This window comes from Leucoraja erinacea, chromosome 5 (assembly GCF_028641065.1).
Source record: "Leucoraja erinacea ecotype New England chromosome 5, Leri_hhj_1, whole genome shotgun sequence".
NCBI lineage: Eukaryota > Metazoa > Chordata > Chondrichthyes > Rajiformes > Rajidae > Leucoraja > Leucoraja erinaceus.
The window spans coordinates 72,768,325-72,794,393 of record NC_073381.1 but is presented as its reverse complement, the minus strand read 5'-3'; the positions used below and the strand labels follow the sequence as shown (position 1 = coordinate 72,794,393).

Sequence of the window (26,069 nt, the reverse complement as noted above, 5' to 3'; positions counted from 1 at the left end):
AGATACCAGTTTTTGATATGATCATAAGAGGGTGGGAGCGGAGGGCACGAAATCCCTCATCGTAACTCCTCATAAAATACAGATCAAACTTCAAACTGGTAAGTTCTCGTTTAATCTTACTATTTTACTTCGGAGTCACGTGAGTGACTTCGTGAAGATTTCAAAGCTCTGTGACCTCATGCCGTGGAACGAGTCCATGCTTCACAACTGCCTTGGGTATTGGGAGAGAGAGCATCATTAAAGTTTTTAAAAACACAATTATACAAAGAGTTGTGTGGTATAACGAAAAAAAAAATAAACATTTTTTTTTTAAATTTGAGAATCATAACCCTGTAACCTATCGGCCAAATTATTTGATGTTGAACCTAAAATGTTTTCTTAATACAATGATGGCTCCCTCCTCTTAACTGGTTTATTATACAACCTGTGGAAAAACCCCTTTTTTAAAATGACCCTCCTGCCATTCTGAGGATTTGGTCTGTGGGTACCTGTATAATATTGCTGCGGATGTTGCTGCAGTCCTGGTGGAATGAGATGTTTCATCAGTGTCTATTCCTGCCATTTTTAGGACCTATTTGAGCCACCTTGAAATAGTTTGAGTCGTGACCCTATCATGCAGTTTCTTGTAAGAGATAAACAACTCCATACTCTGACCTCGAATGTTCTGAGTATATGCTATGTATTGTTAGATGTGTCTTGTTATACACAGTCGTTTGCCATATGGGTGTACCATAAAATCAAACCCTAGACCCGAGGAACCCGATCTGTTTTCTTTTATTAAATCCTGTATGACAACACCAGTTTCTCGGTGAGATGATCAGGGAGTCCAGGCTCAGTTTGGTTAATTGGCTGGACTTGTTGTGCAGTAAATAACACCATGAGCATAACCATCTTCCTGGTCTGTTACTGAGGTGACAACGCTGTTATGAGCTACAAGCTCCTCAGCATGTTGAGAAAACGACACCCATGTCCCAGATTTCGGAGTACCTGGTTAGCTTACCAGGGGTGCGTTCCCACCGCGTGCCGTTCCGATCCTTGTGATAGGTAATTGGAGAGTGCACTTGGGGCACTATTGATGGCACTGTAGCTCCATCGATTATCCTAATGGAGGCTTGTTAAAATTCCAATACGGCCAGAATGTTCTTGGCCTTTTGGTCGAGATTGTTGTCCAAGCAGTATATGCCCCATTTCTTGATGTGTCCAAGGTACTGCTTCCGTGTTGCCAGTCTTAGTGCAGATGAGATGAGATTCATCGTCCTGTCTGACAGTGTAGTTGGTCTGTTAGACTCTACAAATCAATAAATCCAAAGTGTTATGGCATGGATGACTGCCTCCAGTCACTGGATAAATCAATAATTTTTGGCAATGTTCATAGGGAACATGGTTCTAACACCATCCCCTGTAAGACTGAAAATACCATGTTTGAGAAGGTCAGTCGGGTACTCTGAAAATTCCAGATGCCGAGTGTGGTTGAATTTTCCCTAGTACCCCCATGATGGGTCCGAACGGGGGAAAAAACCTCACCCTATGGCTTATTTACATAACAATGCCAAGCTGGTTTACGAATTTTAGTACATAATATTGGGGCTAATGATTGCCCCTTTTGTAAGCTCTATATTGCCAAAGTTCCTCTATTGAGTCAATGCCTGCCATATAGAAACCCACAACTGACACCAAGTCTTTATGAATAATAAGAGCATCCATCCTAAAATGAATATCTAGAACAAATGTGTTTAGGGTTAAAATCAATGATAATCCTGCAACCCTACTCTATCTTATTTTTAATAAATATGTTCAATCCCATCTTTTGTGTACAATTCTTGTAGCACCATGTGGGTTTTAGATTGTTTGGTTTATGTAAGGACAAAATGCCCTTCTGGTGTATGATGTACCGTGGTTAATGGGATGAGAAAAACCCTATCAGATAACCCTGAATACTGCTGAGATTATATGAATCTGTAGTGATTATATACCATACATAACTATAGTGTTGCAACCTCCCCTACACCCGTAGGTCCCTATTTAACAGAAGAAACCCCACCCACCTACCTCCATGGTTACCGGTGGTTTTGTTATTTCCTTGGTTTTTTGAAAATAAGGTTCTGGTTTAATATTTCTTGTTCGGGGTTGTGTGGGAGGTTGAGGCTTCCGCATCTTCCAGGGTGGCCGCCCTGGCCATACCCTAAAACGGATCCTGCAGGTTATATTGATTTCTGACACTGCTACTGGTATGAGCCACATTTTTTATGGCCTTGCCTGTGGCTGGTATCATGCTCCAAAATAGGCCCTTGCGCTGGCCTTGATGAGCCCCAGTGTCTTAGCTTAGTCCACACACGGTTCTTTATTTGCAAATGGTAGCATTTTTGGGGTCCTAGTGCTGGCTGAATGGCCGCCTTCCACGTGTAGTTCAGGTCATATTGCATATTATTAAACAGATTTAGTGCGTCTTGATGGTCTTTGGTTACCTACGTTTAGTCCAGGGTGCTGGTGTATGCTATGATGCCTTCCGTCAATCCCTTGAAGGTTCTCCGGATCTTGAGGTCCTGGTTCCTGATGTTCGTCCATATGCTGCCAAATGCATTGGATTACACTGGGCACCTGTAATGCCTCACCGTTGCCAGGTGGCAGATGTCTGGCCAGTGTTTGTAAATTTTTCTTGTTGGCGTTTGTGGCCAGACATATAGTAATACTATTGCCATCCTGGATCCAAGTCTACCCATGTTTGACTTGGCTAAAGTAATCGGCCACCATGTCCAGCAGAGTCCCTGCTGTGTTAGGATCATGGGACGCTGTATTACCAGGCTCTGGCCCATCAGGGTCCTGCCTACTCTTTTTTATAGAGTTAGAGATCTCTAGGGTCCCGCACGGGGTACCCATGTGGGCTTAACTGCTGCCCACTTGTCTTTTGTTCTGCGGACCCCTCTTGCAGGTCAGCCCAGAAACTGACCCACAGTGCTCCCCTCTGATGGGGTAGAAGCATTGTGCAGCCCTCAAAGAGGTACTGCTGTGGTTTTATCACGTTGGAGCAAGGCTCCATACACCGCTTCTTCCCGCTCCAGCCCTCTCGGGCGCTGGTTGCCGGCGGTTTTATGCAAAGTCGGACCCTTCTGAGTCCACTACCTTGTTTGATTTGTGTCTAGCCTACCGCTCGGTCACATGGATCTGGCCGGTGCGGGGCCGACATCGGGCACAGCTGATCCCACTACGGTTGATCCAAGTGCCGCTGGCTGCTGCTGGCTGCCCGCTGTTCCATGGTCCTCCTTCTCCAGTTTTGTCCTTCCTTCCGTGAAGTGGATATGGCCGGTGTGGCGGATAACTGGCACAGCTGCTTCCATCTATTCCTTTAAACCTGGCACCAACGCTCTCAGCGCTCCTGGCTGCTCCTTTATCTAAGACCCCTGGGACCGACCCCCGTACTAACGGTACTGGTCCCTTATGGTCGTTGCAGCCGGTCAACCCCACTCTAATGCCCTCAATTCTGGGCACTCCTACTTATATGGTCCTTAGATAAGGGACATATAAGACATTAAAACTGATGAAACAGCTACTATAGTTTTTATATAATATATATAGTCCCTAGATAAGGGGTTGTATCAGATATTAAACTGATAAGAACAGATACTACACTTGATCTTAGCCAAAAAAAAGGCGAGAGCAGCGATTATTGTAACAAAACCCCGCTGGGACCGACCCTGGTACTCACATACTGGTCCCTTGTAGTAGATTGCAGCCAGTCAACTGTAAAGTCCTTTGCTGCCGAGAAATGAACTTTCTCACCATGCTGGAGCGAAGTTGGGCACAGGTGTTTTTCCCTCTCCGGGAACCGATGTGCCCATGCTGCTCCTGCCGTTGCCAGCTCCTCACGAAGTGCCAGCTGCCACTGCTGCTGCCTGTGCTCCTGCAGCTGCCGGCTGCCACTGCTGCTGCCGCTGCCGCTGCTGCTGCTACTGCTGCTGCTGCCGCTCCTCCGCGGTTCTCCCGCCGGCCTTCTGCACCTTACATGGACCTGGTCCATGTCTGCACCTAGAAAGGTAAGTTGAAGGAAAAACGCAGGGTCTCTTACCTGCTGTTCCCAACTTTCCTTCTCCCGCCGGTGACCGTCGTTCCCTGTGTCGGGTTCGAGCCGCTTGGACCGACCCCGGTGTTCACGGGCCTGGTCCTTCGCGGCAGTTCCGCAGCCGGTAACCCCGGCTGTTCCTATTGATCCCCTGGCCCTTACCTTGTGAAGAAGGTTTTCAGCCCGAACGTCCCGTTCCGACTCCATAAGTGCCGCTGCACTCGCTGAGCGTTTCGAGCCCCGGTACCGCTGTTCCGAGCTGTCTGTCCCGCAGCCTCTGTGCTGGCCGCTACCGACTGGTCCCAAGCCAGTCTCGTTTTGAGACTGGCATAGGGACCTTTTTTACTTTGCTTCCCGCCCGGCCGAGAGGTGAATTTTGCCGGTGCGGGAGCAAAGTCGGGCTCAGGTTGTTCCCCCCCCCAGGGAAACTCGTGCTGTTGCTGCTGCTGGCTGCTCGCCCTCCACGGGTCTCCCCGCCAGCTTTCCGCAGCCTCCTAAAAGTAAGTAGAAAAAAGGAACGCAGAGTCGCTTACCTGCTGTTCCCGACTTTCAAATCTCCCGCTTGGGGAACGCCGTTCCCCGCTGTGTGACTCGTTGCAATGCGTGTAGCGATATATGACACGCATGCGTGGAAGCGGGGTTCTTCACGAAGTCACTCACGTGACTCCGAAGTAAAATCCACTATTATCCATTTCCATCCACAGATGAAGCTTAACACATTGAGTTCCTCTGGTACCTCTTCCCATCATTAGTCTCTTGTACCTCCATTGCATTGTGCGCAGGTGAATCCTCTTCAAAGTATGCCCACTTTAAAGACATTTTCAAGATACAAGATTTAATAGAACAAGATACAAGATACAAGATACATTTATTTGTCACATGTACCAATTGGTACAGTGAAATGTTGGTCACCATACAGCATACTGGGAAACGGTTTCCCCCTTAACCTACCCCCCTTCTCCACATAGAAAAACTAAAGAAACCTCCAAAACATACTTTTAAAACAGACTAAAATATATATATATATATATATATATGTAAACAGACAGTCTATATATTGATGGTAACAGAGGCTACCATCAATGCGGCGCCCCTCCTCTCTTAAATGAAGGTGTTGACCTAAAACATCAACCATTCATTTTCCTCTGCAGATGCTGGCTAACTTGCTGAGTTTCTGCAGCATCTTTATCTTGTTCTATTAAATGAGCAAGATGTCCACAAGTAGGGTTACCTAAGGGGCTATCACAAAGTAGCTCCCAGCAATTTTCTGCTCCTTTACTGCTGTGGTCCTTCCTGACAAAAACAATGATGGAGAAGTTGCAAGTCCTCAGATGAAGTAGACCTTAGCTGCATGTAATAGGATCTCTGAAATATGCACAGAACAGTCAATCTAAAATATGAGTTCCAAAAACGTACTCAAGATATGCAGCAACATAACTATCCTGTTGATGTCAGTCTGGGGGTTCCTCATTGACCAAAAACTTTACTAGTCACGTAAATGCACATTTCTTGTACCTATAGCCAAGTGTATTTATGTTGTCCAACAAAAACAGATCTGAGGCTGCCCATCCCTTGACAAGTTATGTAGGTATGTTGCAAAGCCTACCTGAAGCGTCGCTGAAAATCTGTCCCAGCCCGTGTGCGCGATTTTGGCGCTGTTTAGAGGGGTCGGGTTTAAAACGCAATTTTCTCTAGGCTGTTCAAATTGAGGATGTTCAGCCTAGTTAATTATTAACAAAAATTCGCTGGCAGATTCCGTCGCTTTAGCTATTATTAGCTTTAAGGGCTTTATGTAATTGTTATAGTAGTTTAAAAATTAACCTCTAAACCCCCGACGGCCGGCAACCGGCCGGATCTCATACAGGGGACAACGGAAGGTAGGCTGTTTATTTTTACATTAAAAAGGGCTTCTTAAGATCCCTTTATACAAAGTTTAATGTTGCGAGCAGCTAATTTTGGGCCCATTATATCCCGCAGTATTTTTCTGGGCATTTGAGGGTACAAATCTAGCGCAATGTGAACATTCTAAACCAGCGCGTTCACAGGAACCCACTAGAAAGCTGATTTAAATGGACTTTAATTTACAGCAATTGAACACTAAATTTCTTCCATTTGGCCTATAAATTAATGTAAATGAGATTTAAAAATCATGTTTTATTGTGAATTATTTGTGAATATTATTTGGGCACTTAGGCTATTTAAAAATGTTAATCATTTATTAAGAAATGGATAGATGTTTAGATCTAGTAATTGAAGTTTGAAATTAGCTACAATTGGGTAACTAACTAATTATATGCTTTAATTTCAGGTCATCCAAGTAAGATTATTTTATATTTGTTTCAGAATGCTTCAATCTATGATAACTGCAAATTTCATTCAGTTCTCTTATTTTTTAAGTAAGTTATGGGCTTTTGACTGTCCACGATTACAGCTTTTTTGTTATGTCCATAGAAAATCAATAGGGAACAATATGCTAATTTCTGAGTATGAAAATGGCCATAACGTTTTAAATACTTGAGATATACAAGTGAATTAGGTGTCAAATTAAACTTATTTATATGCTTTATCTGATGGGATAAATTGCAGACTTGAATTTTTAAATCTCAAAATTTTGTAACATTGCTAAGTTATGGGCCTGTCCCATTTAGGCGATTTTTCAGGCGACTATAGGAGACTATGTGGTCGCCACATGGTCGCCACATGTTCGCGTGTGATTGCCGAGGAGTCGCCTTCATCATTATGAGTAGTTCCCGCATTCTCGGAACTAGTCGCCGCTTCTTTCTGGTTGCCGCTAAATTTTCAACATATTGAAAAATTTGCGGCGACCAGAATGAAGCCGCCATGGAGATTAGCGAGAATTCTCGTGCCATGGGTGCAGTGGTAGTGGGTCACCAGGAGGTTGAAGGTTGTCATAGTTTCTCATAGGTTGTTGCCAGTGCTGACCGGTGACTTTTATTGGCTCATTGGGGGAAAAAATGTAAACAGTAATTTTCAGAAACAAGGATAACCGACCGGTAATGTTAATGTCCGCCGAGCTTCACAGCTGTGTATCTCTGGCTTCTTAAAAGTTGTCTCCAGTCCTTCACCCCACTCCGTATCCACCTCCCCCCCCTCCTTCTCCCCCCTTTTTCCCCCACTCTCCCACCCCTGTCCCCCCCCCTGTTTTAATGGACTTACTTTACCCTTCCCGTACATTGTGCTTACACCGCGCCAACCTCGGAGTTCATTGTCGTGTGCGTCTGTGTCATGTTGACTTTGCACCGTGTGAATTTCAATCAGACACCGCTCCCCCGCTTGCCCTGTCCCCCGCCTGCATAACTGGCTGGTGAAGGAAGTGATGTGTGTGTATGTGTGTGTGTGTGTTCCATTCTGACAGTCGCAGTTCCAGTCCACATTCCAGTCGCTGGTTTTATCAGCGACCTGCTACGACTTGACAGTCACCGGCAGTTGCCTAAAAATTTGCCTGTGGGACAGGCCCATATCTCACCTCCTAAAACTCCAAAGCTTTTCCATTATCTACAGGACATAAATAATGATGGAATATTTTCCGTTTGTGTGGATAAATGCAGTTCCAACAACATGCAGGAAGTTCAATACTATCCAGGACAAAGCAACTGTAGTCCATCAGCCAACCTAAACAGTCGCTTCCTACACCACTGTCTGACAGTATGCCATCTGCAAAATGCACTGCAGTTACTTGTCCAGGCTACTCGAACAATAATTTCCAAACCAGAGGCAACTTTAAGAAATATCTGGATGGAGAGGAAACAGAAATTTGCTGGAAAGAAAGTCCAGAACTTGCTCGATATCTGAAAGCGGATTGGCTAACAGAGGTGTGCATGGAATGGGTGAGGTGAAGCCAGCTAGATATTGTGTACACAACATTTCTTGAGATGTTTAAGAACAAGAGATTATCAAGATAAGCAAGAGAAAAACATTGAGCCAATGTATACCAACAAAGGCAGGAGTAACAAATAGGTGGGATCAGGTGTGACTTAGGATAAGCACAGAATTAGGTTTATTGTTGAATCTGCAGTCAATAATTATGTTCCACCAGTGCCTGTAAGCTGGAGACTTCCTAGTCTTTCTCAAGTCCATCGGGCCAGAGATCTTCTTAGCAGAGCCAGCATCCTGAGTGTTCAATGTTCCTGGATCTCACTGTTGCATACTGAAAATTACACAATCCAACTAGCTCAATAGTCAATAGTCAATAGTCTATTTAATTGTCATTTGGACCCCTGGAGGGCCAAATGAAATGCCGTTTCTGCAGCCATACATTACACACAAATAGACCCCAGACACAACCTAATTACATTTTACATAAACATCCAATCACATAGCTGTGATGGAAGGCCAAAAAAACTTATCTCTCCACGGCACTCTCCCCCCCCCCCCCCCCCCCCCCCGATTGTCAGAGTCAAAGTCAGCCCCCGGCTGGCGATGGCGATTGTCCCGCGGCCATTAAAGCCACGCCGGGGTGATGCGAGGTCGCATCACCCGGGTTATTGGTGTTGGGGAGTCCCCCGGTGTGCGCTCGCATTATGTTCCAAGCCAGTGATGTAGGCTGGAGCTCTTCGAAGCTGGAGTTGCAGGAGCCTGAAAATCGGTCTCCCTCCAGTCTTGGTGCTCAGAGCAGTCAGCATCAGGCAGCAGAGCCAGGCCCATCGCTCCTCCACCGCTCCACCCGCTCCGGTCTCGGCCAGCGATCATGAGGTGAGTCAGCACCAGAGTCCCCGGCTCTTCTGGGAGGCCGCTCCTCGTTGCGGCCCCAACGACAACTAGACCCGACGAGGAAAAGGTGAGTGCAGGGAAGATTCAAAAGTTTCCCCCCCCTCCCACCCACACCCCCGCCCCCCCACACACACACCCCAACTAAAAATAACAAAAACTACATAAAAACACAGACCCAAAATGAAAAAACGCGGACAGGCTGTATATGGCACACTAACTGATTAATCTATGTGTATGACACAACTGGTATGAAACTGGCTATATTTATCTCCAACATTTCACTTCACCATAACTCTGAGTGTCCTTCCTGATTTGTATCCTACTCTGATTCACCAGGAAGTGATTGAGGTATACATCTTCCCCAGATAAAGGGGTTTGGCCTGAAATATTTTTCTTGTCTCACACACAGTGTAGGAATGAACTGCAGTTGCTGGTTTACACCAAAGATAGACACAAAATGCTGGAGTAACTCAAGAAGTCAGGCAGCATCTGGAGAAAAGGAATAGGTGAAGTTTTGGGTCACAAAACATCTTCAGACTATCCCTTTTCCCTCGAGATGCTGCCTTACCCGCTGAGTTACTCCAGCATATTGTGTCTATCTCATCTCATACATGTTGTTTGACCTACTAAATATTGCAGGTATTTCTGGCTAGTTCCTTTTATATCTGATTCTCTCAAGAATATACAAATCCCATGAAGCTCTTCCATATCCTTGCTATTTGCATCTGAGGCAAGCAGGGATGACCATCTTTACTTGCTGTTTAAATAGGTATCATGAGGCCCATTTACTCCCAGACTACAATGGCACACTTCACTTGCACAAATTGTAATGCCTTTTGCTTTCACTTAGTTTGTCGCTTTGGACCAAAGTAATTTGCAGCATCCATAAATGTTAGCCATAAGGAAGAAGCCTGCAATGTCATTAACATTTCTGTGGGCTTATTCCCTGCTTGCGCCTTGGAATTGTGCCCCGAGCAAAACTACTAAACCTTTTTGAACTATTTCCATGCAGGCAAATAACTTGAGTGTTAAATCCCATATATCAAATAGCTTCTAAGTGAATTATTTTTGCACATTTTGCAATCTTGCATTATGTAAGTTTGCAAATGTCTCCTTTTAGCCCAACTATAAATTTATTGACCATTTCCTTTGACCCATATTTGCAAATAACAAATATGTAGCTCTTCAAAAAAATATTTTATGATGTTTATTCATTTATGTTTATTCAATATTTCTGTTTTTTTGTCTTCACACATGATCTTGCCCGTGGTTTGGGCTCAAGTAGATTCACCAATGGCTCATGGATCTCCAGTCCTGCCACTAGCAATAATGTTGCCTATCACCGCTCCAAGAGGCTGCACATCTCTGTTATAGAGTCATAGAGTCATACAGGGTGAAAACAGAGGTGGCAAAAAGAGGAAGGCAGATTATTATTTGGTGTCAAGTTGGGAAAAGGGGAAGTACATCGACATCTGAGGGTCCTTGTTCATCAGTCACTGAAAGTAAGCATTCAGGTACAGCAGGCAGTGAAGAAAGCTTTGGCCTTCATAACAAGAGGAATTGAGTATAGGAGTAAAGAGGTCCTTCTGCAGTTGTACAGGGCCCTGGTGAGACCACACCTGGAGTATTGTGTACAGTTTTGGTCTCCAAATTTGAGGATGGACATTGTTGCTATTGAGGGAGTGCAACGTAGGTTCATGAGGTTAATTCCCAGGATGGCGGGACTGTCATATGTTGATAGAATGGAACGGCTGGGCGGAGTCAAGGGATATGGTGAGAAGGCAGGGACGGGGTACTGATTGTGGATGATCAGCCATGATCACATTGAATGGCGGTGCTGGTTCGAAGGGCCAAATGGCCTACTCCTGCACCTACTGTCTATTGTCTATTGTCTATTGTCGATTGTCTACCTGTCTAAATGTTCTTTAGATGGTGTGACAGAACTTGCCTCAACTGCCGCCTCCCGCTGCCATATACCTGCCAGCAGATTCCAGCATCTGCAGTTCCTTGTGTCTCTAAGTTTCGATGAAGGTTCAAATAGACTTGAAGGATGAAATAATGTAATTGATTTGCAGGTTATATATTTGTTATTGAGTCAAGAGTGTTTAATTTGTCAAGAGAGTCAAGAGTGTTTTATTGTCATATGTCCCAGATAGAACAATGACATTCTTACTTGCTGCAGCACAACAGAATATGTCATCACAATAAATAATATAACAAAAACTCAGAAAAAAAGAACAAACAATAACAGTGTAATAATAATAATAATAATAATAATAATAATAATAATAATAATAATAATAATAATAATAATAGTCTATTGTAGTTCATAGCTAATGAGGTTGTAGAGTTTAATAGCCTGATGGCTGTAGGGAAGAAGCTGTTCCAGAACCTGGACGTTACAGTTCTCAGGATCCTGTATCTTCTTCCCGATGGCAGTGGTGAGATGAGTGTGTGGCCAGGATGGTGTGGGTCTTTGATGATGTTGGCTGTCTTTTTGAGGCAGCGACTATGATAGATCCCTTTGATGGTGAGGAGGTCAGAGCCGGTGATGGCCTGGGCAGTGTTTACAACTTTTTGCTGTCTTTTCCACTCCTGGACGTTCCAGTTGCCGATCAGGCCACGATGCAACCAGTCAGTATGCTTTCTATTGTACACCTGTAGAAGTTCAAGAGAATCCTCTTTGACATATCGACTCTCCGTAATCTTCTCAGGAAGTAGAGGAGTTGATGTGCTTTCTTTATGATTGCATCAGTGTGCTGGGTCCAGGAAAGATCGGCAGAAATAAGCACGCACAGGAATTTGATGTTTTTGACTCTCTCCATCATCGTTCCATTGATGTAAATAGGATTGTGGGTCCTCGTCCTTCCTCTTCCAAAGTCCACAAACAGTTATTTTTGCTGATATTTTTGAGCCAGGTTGTTGTGCAGGCACTATATGGTCAGTTGGTCGATCTCAATTCTATACTCTGACTCATCACCATCTGTAATTTGTCCCACAACAGTGGTGTCGTCAGCGAACTTGAAAATGGAGTTTGCACTATGTCCGGCTACACAGTCATGAGTATTGAGTGAGTAGAGCAGGGAGCTGGACACGCAGCCTTGAGGTGCTCCTGTACTGATTATAACTGAGGATGAAGTGGTTCCTCCAATTCGAACAGACTATGGTCTGTGGATGAGGAAGTTGAGGATACAATTGCAGAGGAATGTGCAGAGACCCAGTTCTGTGAGTTTCGTAACCAGCCTTTTTTTATGTGTCAAAAAATAATTTATTTAATTTCACCACGATACAAAAACCAAAAAAAAAAACCACCGCCATGTTAAAAAATCATCAAACAACTATTTTACAAATATTCTAATAACTACTATACAACCCAGATAAAGGGGCAAGCATCTGGCTCGGGCAAAACCCTCTTATGCTTGACTCCGTGACTCGCAGATGGCCAGCTTGGCCAGGCCTAGGAGCAACCCAACCAGGGCATCTTCCTGCCTACTCCCTAGATCCCGTCACCAGTCCTTCAGTCACTGACAGCTGAGCCACTCCTCCCCTTGCTGATCCAAGGTGGAATGGCGGTGCTCCTTGCCCTCTGGACCCTGGCTACAAGGGACGCTCCACTGGTCCCTCTGCCCTCAACAGGAACGACACTGCTCTTGGTCTTGGCGTCCTTCTCCAGGTTGTTTCACCCCCTTGCCCCTCCCCCTTCTTCTGAGGATGTGGTTCAGCGAGCTGGTGAGCCCATGTAGTTTTGGCCACCGAAGGGAGGCCAGTTCTTAATCAGCTTGGAGGGGATGATGGTATTGAATGCCGAGCTGTAGTCTATAAACAACAGCCTGATGTAAGTGTTTTTATTGTCCAAGTGGTCCAGTGCGGAGTGGAGAGCCAGTGAGATCGCATCCTCCATGGACCTATTGTGATGGTTGGTCAACTGTAGTTGGTCGAGGTTCTTATTGAGGTAGTAGTTGATATGCCCCATAACCAACCTCTCAAAGCACATCATCACCACGGACATTAGTGCCACTGGTCAATAGTCATTGAGGCATGTCACCTTACTCTTCTTGGGCACCGATATTATTGATGCCCTCTTAAAGCAGGAGGGAACCTCAGACCTCAGCAGTGAGATATTGAAAATGTCTGTCAAAAACCCTGCCAGTTGGTCTGCACAGGTTTTGAGAACTCGACCGGGTATACCATCAGGTCCTGGAGCTTTCCGAGGGTACACCCCACTGAAGGATCTTCTGATATCGGCCTCCGTGACTGTGACAGTAATACCATCAGGGCAAATGAGGGCTCAGGAAGGCACATCAGTGTTCTCCCTATCAAAGCGTGCATAGAACGCATTGAGCTTGTCAGGGAGTGATGCTTCGCTGTCGCTTGAGCTGCCTCCTGATTTCGCCTTGTAAGAGGTGATGGCATTCAAGCCCTGCAACAGTTGCCGAACATCCGCCCCAACCTCCAGCTTTAAGCAGAAGTCCCTTTTGGCCTTTTTGATGGCCTTGTCAAGGTCATATCTGGACTTCTTATAGACCTCTGCGTCACCAGACCTGAATGCCCGGGATCTGGTCTTCTGAAGAATGCGGATCTCCTGATTCATCCAAGACTTCTGGTTAGGAAACTCTCGGAAAGTTTTTGTTGGAACGCAGTCCTCCACACACTTCCTTATGAAGTCTGTAACGACTGTGGCAAATTCATTTAGGTTCGTTGCCGAGTCCTTGAACATAGCTCAGTCTACAGACTCCAAGCAGTCCTGTAGTTGTTCTTCTGCCTCCCCGACCAGCTCGGCGATGGTCTTAAAGAATTTGAGACAGATTGTGATAGAAAGATGAGTACAAAAGTTGCAGACAGAAGCACTTGGACGTGCAGAATGAATAAACTAAAGTTCAAACTTTCATAACATATGGATGACCGTCAACACTTTCTTGCTAATTCAATGTATACTGAATGAGGCAGTAATTTAGTAGGTTTTACTTGGAAATTCAGCAGCTCAGAACTCCATATCTCCATACACTCAAGTCTACTGACACTTGCACACTGTACCTATTCTCTACATGGTATTAAATACAATCTACATTTAAATTATTCCTTTCTGAAGAGATAAGCATCAAATGGTTTGCACTTTAAGGATAAATAGTACAACAGATGGGGAAAACATGCGCGCACGTGTAAAGATCCAAAACAAAATGAGATATTTGTTTCGGCATTGCCTGATACGTTTACATTCATACATCAGATCAGGTACACATGCTTAAAGACCTCCTTAAGAAATTAGGTATTTTCTTTTTCAATTGCAAAATTATTGGTGTTTGGTTTAATCTCCTTTATAGTTCATGGTATCATATAATGACTGACCTGAAATTGGATCTTTAAGAGTTCTGCTAAGAAACAAGAACAGTACTAATTCTGTTCCATTTAAGGACTCAGAAATTGAAATATGTACATAAAGAGTTAATATAAAAGGTTAATAAGCAAACCAGCCTATACAGTATTACTCCATAAGATCACTAGATTTTTCATTTGTTTATTTGTTCAATTTGCCAAGCTTTTCTTGTAGGTCGCTAATAGACTCCTTTCTTACAATGGCTATCTGGTCTATCTAGTATAAATAACATGGGCTTATTTTTCCTCATGTTTACAGAAGACATTTACAGAGGGGCACTGGGGTGAGTCTATGTGAAAGTCAGTCATGCCCCAACATACTTTTACTTCCTATGTGATTCTCTGAAGAAAAATCGTGAACTTCAGAACAACATTTTTAATCCAACTGTTTGACAATACAGGAACTTAAGTGAGCTTTAAAGTGTCATTGCTGCCACTTATCAGCAATTATTTTTCAGCAAATGCTTACTTTTCCATTTAAGGTAAGGACAAAATAAATGTTATTACTGTTTTATGAAGAAAGGCACATAGGATCAACTACCAACAACTATGGCATCTGGCTATCTGATATATATATATGTATATATATATATATATACTTTGGCATGCCATGGTTTCATGGATTATATAGGCTGATTTTTAATGCATGGTGGATTGGGAATGCTCGTGCAGGATTCCCAAAACGTTAATTTGCAAGTTGAATCAGTAGTAAGGAAGGCGAACGCAATGCTAGCATTTATTTAAAGAGGGCTAGAATACAAAAATAGGGATGTAATGCTGAGGCTCTATAAGGCGAAGGGGTGGCCACATTTGGAGTATTGTAAGCCATTTTGGGTACCATATCTGAGGATAGATGTAGTGGCTCTGGAGAGGGACCTGGAGAGGTTTACAGGAATGATCCCAGGAATGAGTGGGTTATGATTATGGTTTGATGGTACACTGTAGTTTAGAAGATTGAAACTTGATTGGATAGAGTAGGCTGATTTTTTAATGCAAGGTGAGATTGAACTCACAATGCAGGATTCCCAAATGAGGAGTTAATTTGCAAGTTGAAATCAGTAGTAAGGAAGGCAAACGCAATGCTAGCATTTATTTAAAGAGGGCTAGAATACAAAAATGGGGATGTAATGCTGAGGCTCTTTAAGGCGAAGGGGTGGCCACATTTGGAGTATTGTAAGCCATTTTGGGTACCATATCTGAGGATAGATGTAGTGGCTCTGGAGAGGGACCTGGAGAGGTTTACAGGAATGATCCCAGGAATGAGTGGGTTATGATATGATGAGCGTTTGATGGTACTCACTGTAGTTTAGAAGGATGAGGGAGAATCTCATTGAAACTTGCCGAATAGTGGAATGCTTGGATAGAGTGGAGAGGATATTTCCACTAGTGGAAGATTCGAGGACAAGAGGTAATAGCCTCACAATTAAAGGAATTTAGGGAGGAGATGAGGAGGAATTACTTTAGTCAGAGGGTGGTGAATCTGTGGAATTCTTTGTCTCAGAAGGCTGTGGAGACCGTCAATGGATATTTTTAAGGCAGAGATAGATAGCTTCTTTATTAGTACGGGCATCAGGGGTTACAGTATGAGGGGAAGGCAGGAGAATCCAATTAAGAAGGAGAGTTAGATCAGCCATGAGTGAATGGCGGAGTAGACTTGATGGGCAGAATGGCCTAATTCTGCTCCTATCACTTATAGCCTAATGAACATGATTAATGTAGCTGCAAACCTTCCTGTCCCCAGAATTATGAGGTGAATTTTAACTTGTAGACCTGATGTACACAACCTAATGCTGATTTCTGCACTAACCTGCTTGGAATGTTATTATTGTCAGCTGACAAGAGTGAAATAGGCGAGGAATCAGTTCTCACTTAAGAACCCGTAAAAACAGTTCCTGACAAAGTAATGATTTGGGGTGAGGGGATTGAGTGCCAATCCCATCCATGATCAAGTCAAGCTTAGGGGAGGAAAAATTGAATGAGGCTGATTCAAATCCAGTTGCTAAACACTAAATTCTACTTCCCATTCCCACACAGACCTTTCTGTCCTAGGTCTCCTCCATTGTCAGAGTGAGGCTAAACGCAAATTGGAGGAACAGCATCTCATATTTCACTTGGGCAGCTTACAGCCCAGTGTTATGAACATTGATTTCACTCACTTAAGGTAGAACCGGCATTCCCTCTCTCTCTATCCCTCCCCCACCCAAGTCGCACTAGCTTCTCATTGTCACCCAACAAAGCTAACACCTGTTTCCATCATCATTGTTACTTTATTTGTATATCTTTTATTCATTGTTCTTTATCTCTCAACGTCATCGTCTATACCTCTCGTTTCACTTATCCGTAACCAGTCTGAAGAAGGGTGTCGACCCGGAACATCACCCATTCCTTCTCTCCAGAGATGCTGCCTGCCCTGCTGAGTTACTCCAGCTTTTTGTGTCCATCTAATTCAATGAAGGAAGGTTCAATGTACAAATTTGGATCTGGCTCTTCATCACTCCGAGACTTTAATGATGCTTAAATTACCTCATGAGCAATCTTGATCTCACTTGCACAGTTTACCACGATTCCATTATAAATATTGCAGAATCATTGATAATGTTTAGTAATCCTCTTTTTAGACCATCCTGTTTTCTTTAAAACAGCACGCTTGTGCCACTTACACAGCATTTTATATAGAAGTCACATGAGTGACTACGTGAAGAGTCCGCCAGCCCGCATGTGCGTCAATACTTCCACACATACTGCTCCGGTGCTATAAGGCATGAGAAAATGTCTAAAATGGCTCATTTTTACAGGGCCAGTAACGTGCGGCCTGCATAGTATCTCTTCAGAGAGGACTTATGTAGCAACTTGAAGTCTTGCAGGGAAAATTTAAGGCGTGGAGTACCATCCTATGTGGGTAAAGCTCCAGTATTCCGGCGGGTTTTCACCCCTGTATACAAGGGGCAGGAAGCGCCATTGAAGCTTCAGAAAGGAGCAGTCGGGAGTCACTAGGTGGCCCTGCAAGAGCAGCCTGTTGAACCAGATTTGCAGTAATGGCAGGCATGACCTGTTCAGTGAGCCCCGCTGAGGCTGCAAAGTATGAGGAGAAGGCAGGAGAATCCAATTAAGAAGGAGAGTTAGATCAGCCATGAGTGAATGGCGGGCTCTTCACGTAGTCCATCACTTCAACTTCTCATAAAATAAAGATCAAATTTCAAACGGTAAGTTCTCGTTTAATCTTTGTATTAATACGGCTAATGGAAAATATAAAGTTTAGAGAGTAAAGCTTCAGAGAGTGTGTTTGGCTCAGTCAGTGCAAGTTCATACAGTATACTCAACTCTGGTTTTAGTATTAGAGGCAGTGTGAAAACAGGCCCTTCAGCCCACCTAGTCCACTCTGGCCATTGATCACCCATATAGCAGTTCTACTTTTGCATCCTAAACACAAGGAACAATTTACTGAAGCCAATGAACCTACGAACATGTATGCCTTTGGAATGTTGGAGGAAACCAGAGCACCTGGAGGAAACCCAGACAGCCACAGGGGGAACGCACTAACTCTGCACAGACAGCACCCATAGTCAGGATTGAACCCAGGTCTCTGAATTTGCGGTATCTTTATTTCAGAGCCTTCCAATGCTCAAAACACTTGGAGATAATGTTAAACAAGACTGTTTTCTCAAACAGTGCCAATGCTTATAATTTTTGCACCCTCTCCAATTTTAATTGGGACATTAACTGAATGGTTCATCCATTCAGTTGGAAATGGAGAGCAAGCCCGGTCACAATCAAAAATTATTTATCATCCTTGTGAGATTAACCTGCCAAGCTGTTATCAACTGTAGGAGGATTTATTGCTTGGAACATTGCTATAATTTCTATATGACAAAAGTTGCTTGTACAGGTTGCAGCATGTTTGAAATCTTGCAATGTTCAAATTGAAAATGAGACAGAAAGAAGAGTAAAATCTTCTGAGGTCAAATTTCGGACAATTTTGGACAAATATTCTTTCTGGCATTACTTAAAGCAATTTTCTAGTGAGCCATCATCTAACCCCACAGTTAAAGGCAAGTTTTCTGGAGTTACTTAAAATATTTAACACTCTAGCCATCGCCTATCAAAAACATTATCTAATGTGGGTATCCCGGGCATCAAGGTGGGCTTTACTTAATTTCATGATCAATTATTTCACGCAGTGTTTGAAGCATCGAGGAAATTTGCAATCTACGATTAGTACAGCATTAGTCCATTAATATGCAGGTGAAGTGTGTCTTTTTAAAGCCGGGTGTCCCTTACGATTTCTGATACCAGCTCAGTTGCTCTATCCGGAAATCCACTGAGTTATTGCAAATTCAAACTCATGGAGCGTTGCTCCAAATACTAACTTTCTGGAAGTAAAGATCATAGTTTAGTCCTTCCTTGCTGGGAAAGGTGTATTAAACATATGGGAGTACAATTTTCTTTGTACCAAGATTTTGCCAGTGTTACTGAAAAATATTATTGCATACATGCACAATAGGACAGGCTTTGAATGTTAAATGCACACAAAGGCCCTTCTGCACCAAAAGCAAGATAACAGGGAAGACATGAGATTTGGTGAATTATTAATCTTAAAGTGAACCTCCATGAAGCCAATGCCCAGTACTGGGCTCCACAAGCTGTTACCTGATCAGAAAAAAAAAATTCCCTTTATGTTTCCATGAAATTCTTTGAGTACTCGGATGTCCATGGCAATCTGCTGGATCGCACCGCATGATGCCTCCTTGCATAAATATACAATATACACAGTGGACCAGGAAGGAAAACCTCAAATATTATGATCAATACAATATTTTTTATTTCACTTGTGGCGATCAAATTTCAGAAGAAATTCTATATATATATACATATTATGCAGGTAAATCTTGCATACACAATGGAATTCCTAAGGTCATTTGACAGAAGTTAGCTGACCTGATTGAAATCTCATGTTCATACGTTATAGCAGCAGAATTAGGCCATTTGGTCCATCATGTTTACTCTTCCATTCAATCATGGCAGATATATCATTCCCTTTCAATCCCCCGTTCTCCTGCCTTCTCTCCATAACCCCTGACACTGTATTAATCAAGATTCTGCCTTAAAAATATCCATTGACTTAGCCTCCACAGCCACCTGTGCCAATGATTTCCACAGATGCACCACCCCCAACTAAACATCACTATCACCAACATCTTAACTAAAGTACACACCAAAAGGAGCTTCATCATTCCTGGTTTCATAGCCAGAACAATGGAGCTATCTCGCCTTCCTCATCTTCATATGGATGGGTACAGATCTGTAGTGTAAAGTTCCCTTCTTCGTTACTCCCATGATCTTTATTGTGACATATATTTTCATCTGTATATTGTGCTTTGAGTTTTTCCTCCAATATATTCTCAAAATTGCAAATTCCATATTTGGATTGGTCCAGAGAACATTATTTGTTGAGGTTATGGGATAGTTTGAAATGCACTATTGCATAAAAGTGACACAAATTGAACCACATTAATATCACTTTCTTTATGTTAAACAAAGATAGGATTTTCGGCATGTTATTAGTTGAACAATCAGCCGAAAGGAGGTTGGGCTGTTTTTCATTAGCTGGAGTAACTTGACAGATAAAATCCTTATCATTTTACAGCTAGTCTATGTTAAGCAATTCCAGATTCCAAAACACAAAATATACTCTACAGTTACATAATGAGCTATAAACCACATACAATTAGTTCCCAGAATGCTTCTAAAGTTTCGATGTTTTAAGTTAATGAATTAGTTCAAATAGTAAGTATCGAAATTGCATTCAGAATTACTAACCAACTACACAGTAGAATATAGGTTTGTTCAAATGTAATTTATTTATGATTGTAATATATATATATAACTACTGGCTTAGTTGCACTAGGGTAATATGCGATTTTGTTTGCACAAATATTGTTTTTTTTAATTTATTGAACTTTCTTTTGTTTGTTCTGTTATCTATGAGTATTGTGTTTACAGACATATAATTGTTCTGTCTTTGGTACATATGACAATAAATCCTCTTCATTCATATTTGATGTGAATAAAATTAATCTTCACACTAGAATGATCTAATATTTTATTAAAAGGCAGTATAATTTCACACAAATATATTCAGATTTTCTAATTGGATACGTGCCATTGTTACATTTACTTGCTCATCTCTGTAACACACAAACAAATTATTGATTCATTTTTAATTGAATACCTATTTCAAATAAGGTATATACACATTAAAGAGCCAATTACACCACAGGTTCTAGACTGGTAGAACTAAGTGGTGACATGGGTATCACATTTCTCTGCCCAGTGAAAATGTAATCCAGTCCAATTGATGCAAATTGATATGGATTATTTGCTTCTTGTTAATGTTAAAACAATTAAATGGATGATAAAGATCACATTATCATTCATTAAAATATAAATCGAGACCATTGCGGTTGTCTGCTGCTCGGACTTATCATATAGATAGACACAAAAAGCTGGAGTAACTCAGCAGGTCAAACAGCATCTCTGGAGGAAAGGAATAGATGACGTTTCGGGTCGAGACGCTTCTTCAGTCTGAGAGTGCATTTCGTTGTCTCTGGAAAGGGAAAGAGTCTGGGGAAAGGGAAACGAGAGATATAGGCGGTGATGTAGAGCTGTCTAGATCTCTCGTTTCCCTTTCTCCTGACACTCAATCTGATGAAGGGTCTCGACCCGAAACGTCACCTATTCCTTTTCTCCAGAGATGCTGTGTGACTGACTGAGTTATTCCACTTTTTGTGTCTATCTCCGGTTTAAACCAGCATCTGCTGTTCCTTCCTACACTTTTAGACTTATCATAGTTCTTTTCTGACTTGTGTGATATCCCGAGCTGAGTCCCGAGTTCTAAGGCTGTTTACACAATTACAGACACTCAAATTCACTGTCCACTACCACAAAAGTACTATGTTACCTACCAATGCAATGCATTGTGTATTGTTGTTAATCCACTCATTTTAAATGGCTATTGCATTTTTTTAAAAGCAAACTTTTCATCAGAAACATTTCTCCAGTAAAGCTTTGCCATAAAAAGTCGAATCGCAACATATAACAGGGCTTTATTTCATATATTTTTTTAGATATTGGCAGTGGTACAAAGAAACAGATTGAAGATGGTATTTATGTTTGCTTTCCTCCTCAGCGTTTCAGGCATGAGGAAGTCACCTTGGTAATAGGTACTACTAATGAAGACCCAATATGATCTTTAAAGAGGTGGATATTTTAAGGATAAAATAGGGTGTGCCACACACTAATGCAATGTATAAGACATCAAAGCTTTGAGGATTAACGCTCTTCTGGTGTTAAACAACTGCCAGGGGCAAATTGACCAACTCATTATTAACATCCAAGCTAATCCAGTTATCTACAAAATATAGCTGTGTTTTGGGCTTGATACCTTCTAAGCTCAAATTAAAGTTGATTTTGGACTCTGGTGAGAAGGGGGTGGGTTGGGAAGTGGATAATGATTAAGTTTAAACTATGTGAGTTAAAATCTTTCAGGGATGAAAGGTTACATTTTCCATTCCACTGGTACTGAAACACAATGGATATTTGGAAGGCTGAACACCAGGCTGAGAATCTTTCCTGCTTGTAGTGATCTGAGTCGCAGTCAAGACTTATCCCATGCAACGGCTCAATTTAAAATAACCAAAGAAACATAGCAAAAGCAGCAAGAAGCGTGCATGCAAACAAAGCTTTTCGCTGTACCTTGGTACATGTGACTGTAATAAACCTAAACCTAACCTTAAGTGCCTGTCCCACTTAGGTGACTTTTTATGATTGCCACATGGTCACCACATGTTCGCTGGTGGTCTCTGGTGAGTCTCCTTCATGGTCACGAGGAGTTCCTGCATTCTGGAAAATAGTCGCGGCCTCTGGTCACCGCAGATTTTTCAACATGTTGAAAGATTGGTCGCCATGGAGAAAATCGATCATCCTGTAGTCGTAGGTGCAGTTGTAGTGGGGTCACCATGTAGTTATGGGTAGTTGAGGTAGTCGTGGGTAGTTTTAGTTACTCGCCTTTGCTGACCGGTCATTTTCATTGGCTCACTGCAGGAAAAAAATGTAAGCACGAGTTTTCAGAACCAAGGATAATCGACCGGTAATGTTAAATGCTGGCCAAACTTCACAGCTGTGTATCTCTGGCTTATTAAAAGTTGTCTGGCTTCTTAAAAGTGTCTCCATTCCTGCTCCCCCCTTCTCCAATCCCCCCTCTTTTAAAGGACTTACTGTAAACTATGCTAGCCATCTTAACATTCCTGTTCATCGCGGTGTGTTCTGTATCACCGTGGCTTTGCACCGTGTGAATTTCAGGCAGCGCTCCCCCGCTTTCCCCGACCCCTGCCTTTGCGATGTGTTTGTGTGTGTGTTCCACTCTGACAGTCGCAGTTCCAGTTCCCGGTATTTCAGGCGACTGCCGGGAACTTGACAGTCGCCAGCAGTTCGCTGAAAAATCGCCTAAGTGGGACAGGTCCTTTAGCACATTCCACGTGTTCAGCACCTTTTAAATGCAGAATTCTCTCATCATCTGAGTCCTAAACCTCTTGCCCTACATTTTTATGGATGTGTAGTAATCGTCAAGGGTGTTTTGGCCCCTGGTGGGATAATGGATATGCAGATAGTATTTTGATAGTACGCTCTGGAGGTTGGCTTGATTGAAGTCTCCGACTGCAATGACCGGAGCTTAGGAGTGTTTTGTCTCAAGGCTATTGATAGTAGAGTACAGTTCATTCAGAGCAAGCTTTATATCCGCATGGGGAGAGATGTTGGCTGCTGTCAGGATAGCTGAGGTGAATTTCCTCAGCAAGTAGTAGGGACGGCACTTCACAGTCAGATATTCCAGGTCCAGTGAGCATGAACTTCCATGAGGTGCTGAGCACCATGAGGTATTAATTAGAAAGCAGAGCTCACCACCTCCAACCTTGACCAAAGACGCCGTACGGTCCATCTGGTGAAGGGAGAAGCCCTGGGGCTGAATGGCACAGTCTGATATGTCAGGGGTGAGCCATGTCTCTGTGAAACAGAGCAAACAGCAGTCCCTCAGTTCTCTAAGGTAGGTCAGTCTAGCTTTAAGTTCATGCAGCTTGTTTTCCATGGACTGCACTTTAGCCAGTAGTATGCTTGCCCCACACAACTATACTGAAGTTGAATGAGGCAGTGCAGACATCATTAGATTGTTAGGCTGCAAAAACTTGGCCACTGACTACACCATGTTAACCCTCTGTGAATGTCATAGTGTAGATGTCATAGATCTGCAGCAGAGTTCCAGATTATTAATCCAGAGACATGAGGCCCAATTCCACCCTGGCAATTCGGGGATTTAAATTTAATAAATCCAGATTTAAAAAAAAATGCTAGCAACAGCAACCGTGAAGCTATTAGTGTGTTATAAAAAAACATCTAATTCACTATTATCCTATTGGGGAGGAAATCTGCCATCCTTACTCAGTTTGACCAACATCTAAATCCAGGCTTGCTAGTGTGTTACATCTCAGGACAGGCTGCACAAATCAGGGACAATTGAGGATAGAGATGGGACAGAGTTAGTGACAAACTCCATTTCCGGAGTGAATAAGCAAAAAGAGCTGTGGCCTCATTGAAATGAATGGGAGGAAATGACTGCTTAATTCAATTAGTTTACATTATCCTTAAATGCACGTATATTTTTATGTCGTTATTTCATATCAATGAGATATTAAAATTATTCTAATAGAGTGCAGATGTTTGAGAATATCGTTGCCGGCTAGTTTTAGGGCATTACTGGCTGCCAAAACCAATTTGGAAGCAAAAGTGGTCTCTCATACTTGGAGAGACTCAGTGGCAAACTGTGTGGTCCCAGGGTATGAGGTTGATGAGCTTGGGCGTCTCGCTGGTCAGCAAAGGATCTTGCCCTATGTAGTTGTTACTCTGCAATGGGAACTGAACTTTACAACAAGATAAATAACAATAATCATAGCACCGCGCGGCACAGTGGCACTGCTACTATATTTAATCGGACTACTATCTTTATCAGACTTTATTGGACTTCATCTTGCACTAAACATTATACCCTTTATCCTTCATCTGTACATTGTGGATGATATGATTGAAATCCTGTAGTTTTTTTGCTGACTGGATAGCATGCAACAAAAAGTTTCCCACTGTACCTTAGTACGCGTGACAACAATAAACAATATATATATATATATAATAATAATAATAATAATAATAATAATAATAATAATAATAATAATAATAATAATAATAATAATAATAATAATAATAATAATGTCACTGCTTCACAGCCCCAGAAGGGACCGGGTTCAATCATGACCTTGGGTGCTGTCTATGTGGAGTTTACACTTTCTCTCCGTGATGGCGTGGGTTTCCTCCAGGTGTTCTGGTTTCCTCTCACATCCTAAAGGCGTAGGGTATTGTAGGTTAATTGGCCACTGTAAAAAAATTATTTATCCTGAAGTATTGAACCACAAAGAGATAGTAATCGAGGAATCAAAATTATGATAGACACATTATAATGTAGGAAAAACTGAGGTTTTGTACTAAAAAAAGGTAGATGTGAGAACTTCTCAACAGAATACTGTGAACAGTGAGCTCTAGGCAGCCTTGCAAGATCAAGGAAAGTTATTGAAAATGATAAAAACAAAAGAATAAACTTTAAAATTGAAATACGCACAGAGATGGGAATTTGCCTAGAAATTTGGATGCATCTAACATTTTGGGCACTACTGGGCATTGCATATTTTTAGTCCCCTGTTGTGTTTATGCGAGGCATTTGTTTTCTCTCTCCCGTCCAAATCCCAAGATTGGGATTGAGAATTTGGGAAGGAGAGGAGGTATCATTACAGATCCAATCAGAAGTTAAAACTGCACCAGTGAGCTAGGCAAGTTATGAGGAATAGGTTGAACGTTGTTCTGCAAGAAGAGATGGGGGCTGGGATTAGCTGAGTAAGTAGGTGGGATAAGAGGGCGGTGATGTGCATCAGGACCACTAAGGAGGACCCAGTGGGAGGTTGGAGTGGGGGAGGGAAACGTTGCTGTAGTGGTGTTCCAGGGAGGTATTGTGTTTGGACATGGGGATCAGAGAATTAAGGCCAAGCCTTCGTAGAGAAACAAAAGACGTGCAGATGCTGATTTGTATTAAAATATACAGAGTGCTGGAGTAACTCACTGCGTGAGGCAGCATCTTTGGAGAACATGGATAGGTGATGTTTTGGGTCGGGGACCCTTCTTCAGACTGATTGTGGTGACGGAAATGTTGGAAGATGATGTATTGGATCCGAAGGCAGGTGCGGTAAATCTGGGGAGAAAGGAGTGAGAGCAGAACTATGAGATACAGAGGTGACATGGGTGATGGGTCCATCTATGACAGCAGTGGGGAGGGGGGGAGGGGGGGGGGGGGGGGGGGGGGGGGGAGGAAATTGTGTTTGCTAAAGATAGAGGACATCTCGGATGTCCTAGAATGAAAAGCTTCATCTTGGGAGCAGATGCGGCAAAGCTGAATAAATTGAGAATAGGGGATAGCGTCTTTGTGGAGGCAGGGTGAGAGGAGGTGTAATCCGGATAACGATGGGAGTCAGTAAGTTTATATTAGATGTCAGTCGTTAGCCTGTCTCCTGTGATGGAGACAGAGAGATGAATGAAGGGGAGAGATGTGTCACAGATAGTCCATGTCAATTTGAGGGCAGGGTGGAAACTAGTTATAAAGTTAATGAAATCAATGTTCTGCTTGTGTGCAGGAAGCAGCCCCGATGCAGTTGAGAAAGAGTTGCGCTGTGATGCCAGTATATGTTTGGAACAAGGGCTGCTGGATATAATTGACAAAAAGCCAGGCATAGCTGGAGCCCATGAGAGTGGAACTTTTACA

The 26,069-nt window shown here is 42.8% G+C and overlaps 1 long non-coding RNA gene and 1 pseudogene across 1 annotated transcript in view; one reads left to right on the top strand and one right to left on the bottom strand.

Moving 5' to 3' along the window:
• LOC129697398 (uncharacterized) overlaps positions 1-26,069 on the top strand; it is a 91,788-nt gene that overhangs the window by 46,639 nt on the left and 19,080 nt on the right. The gene's annotated exons all lie outside the window — the stretch shown is intronic.
• On the bottom strand, positions 3,549-3,662 carry LOC129697738 (U2 spliceosomal RNA; annotated as a pseudogene).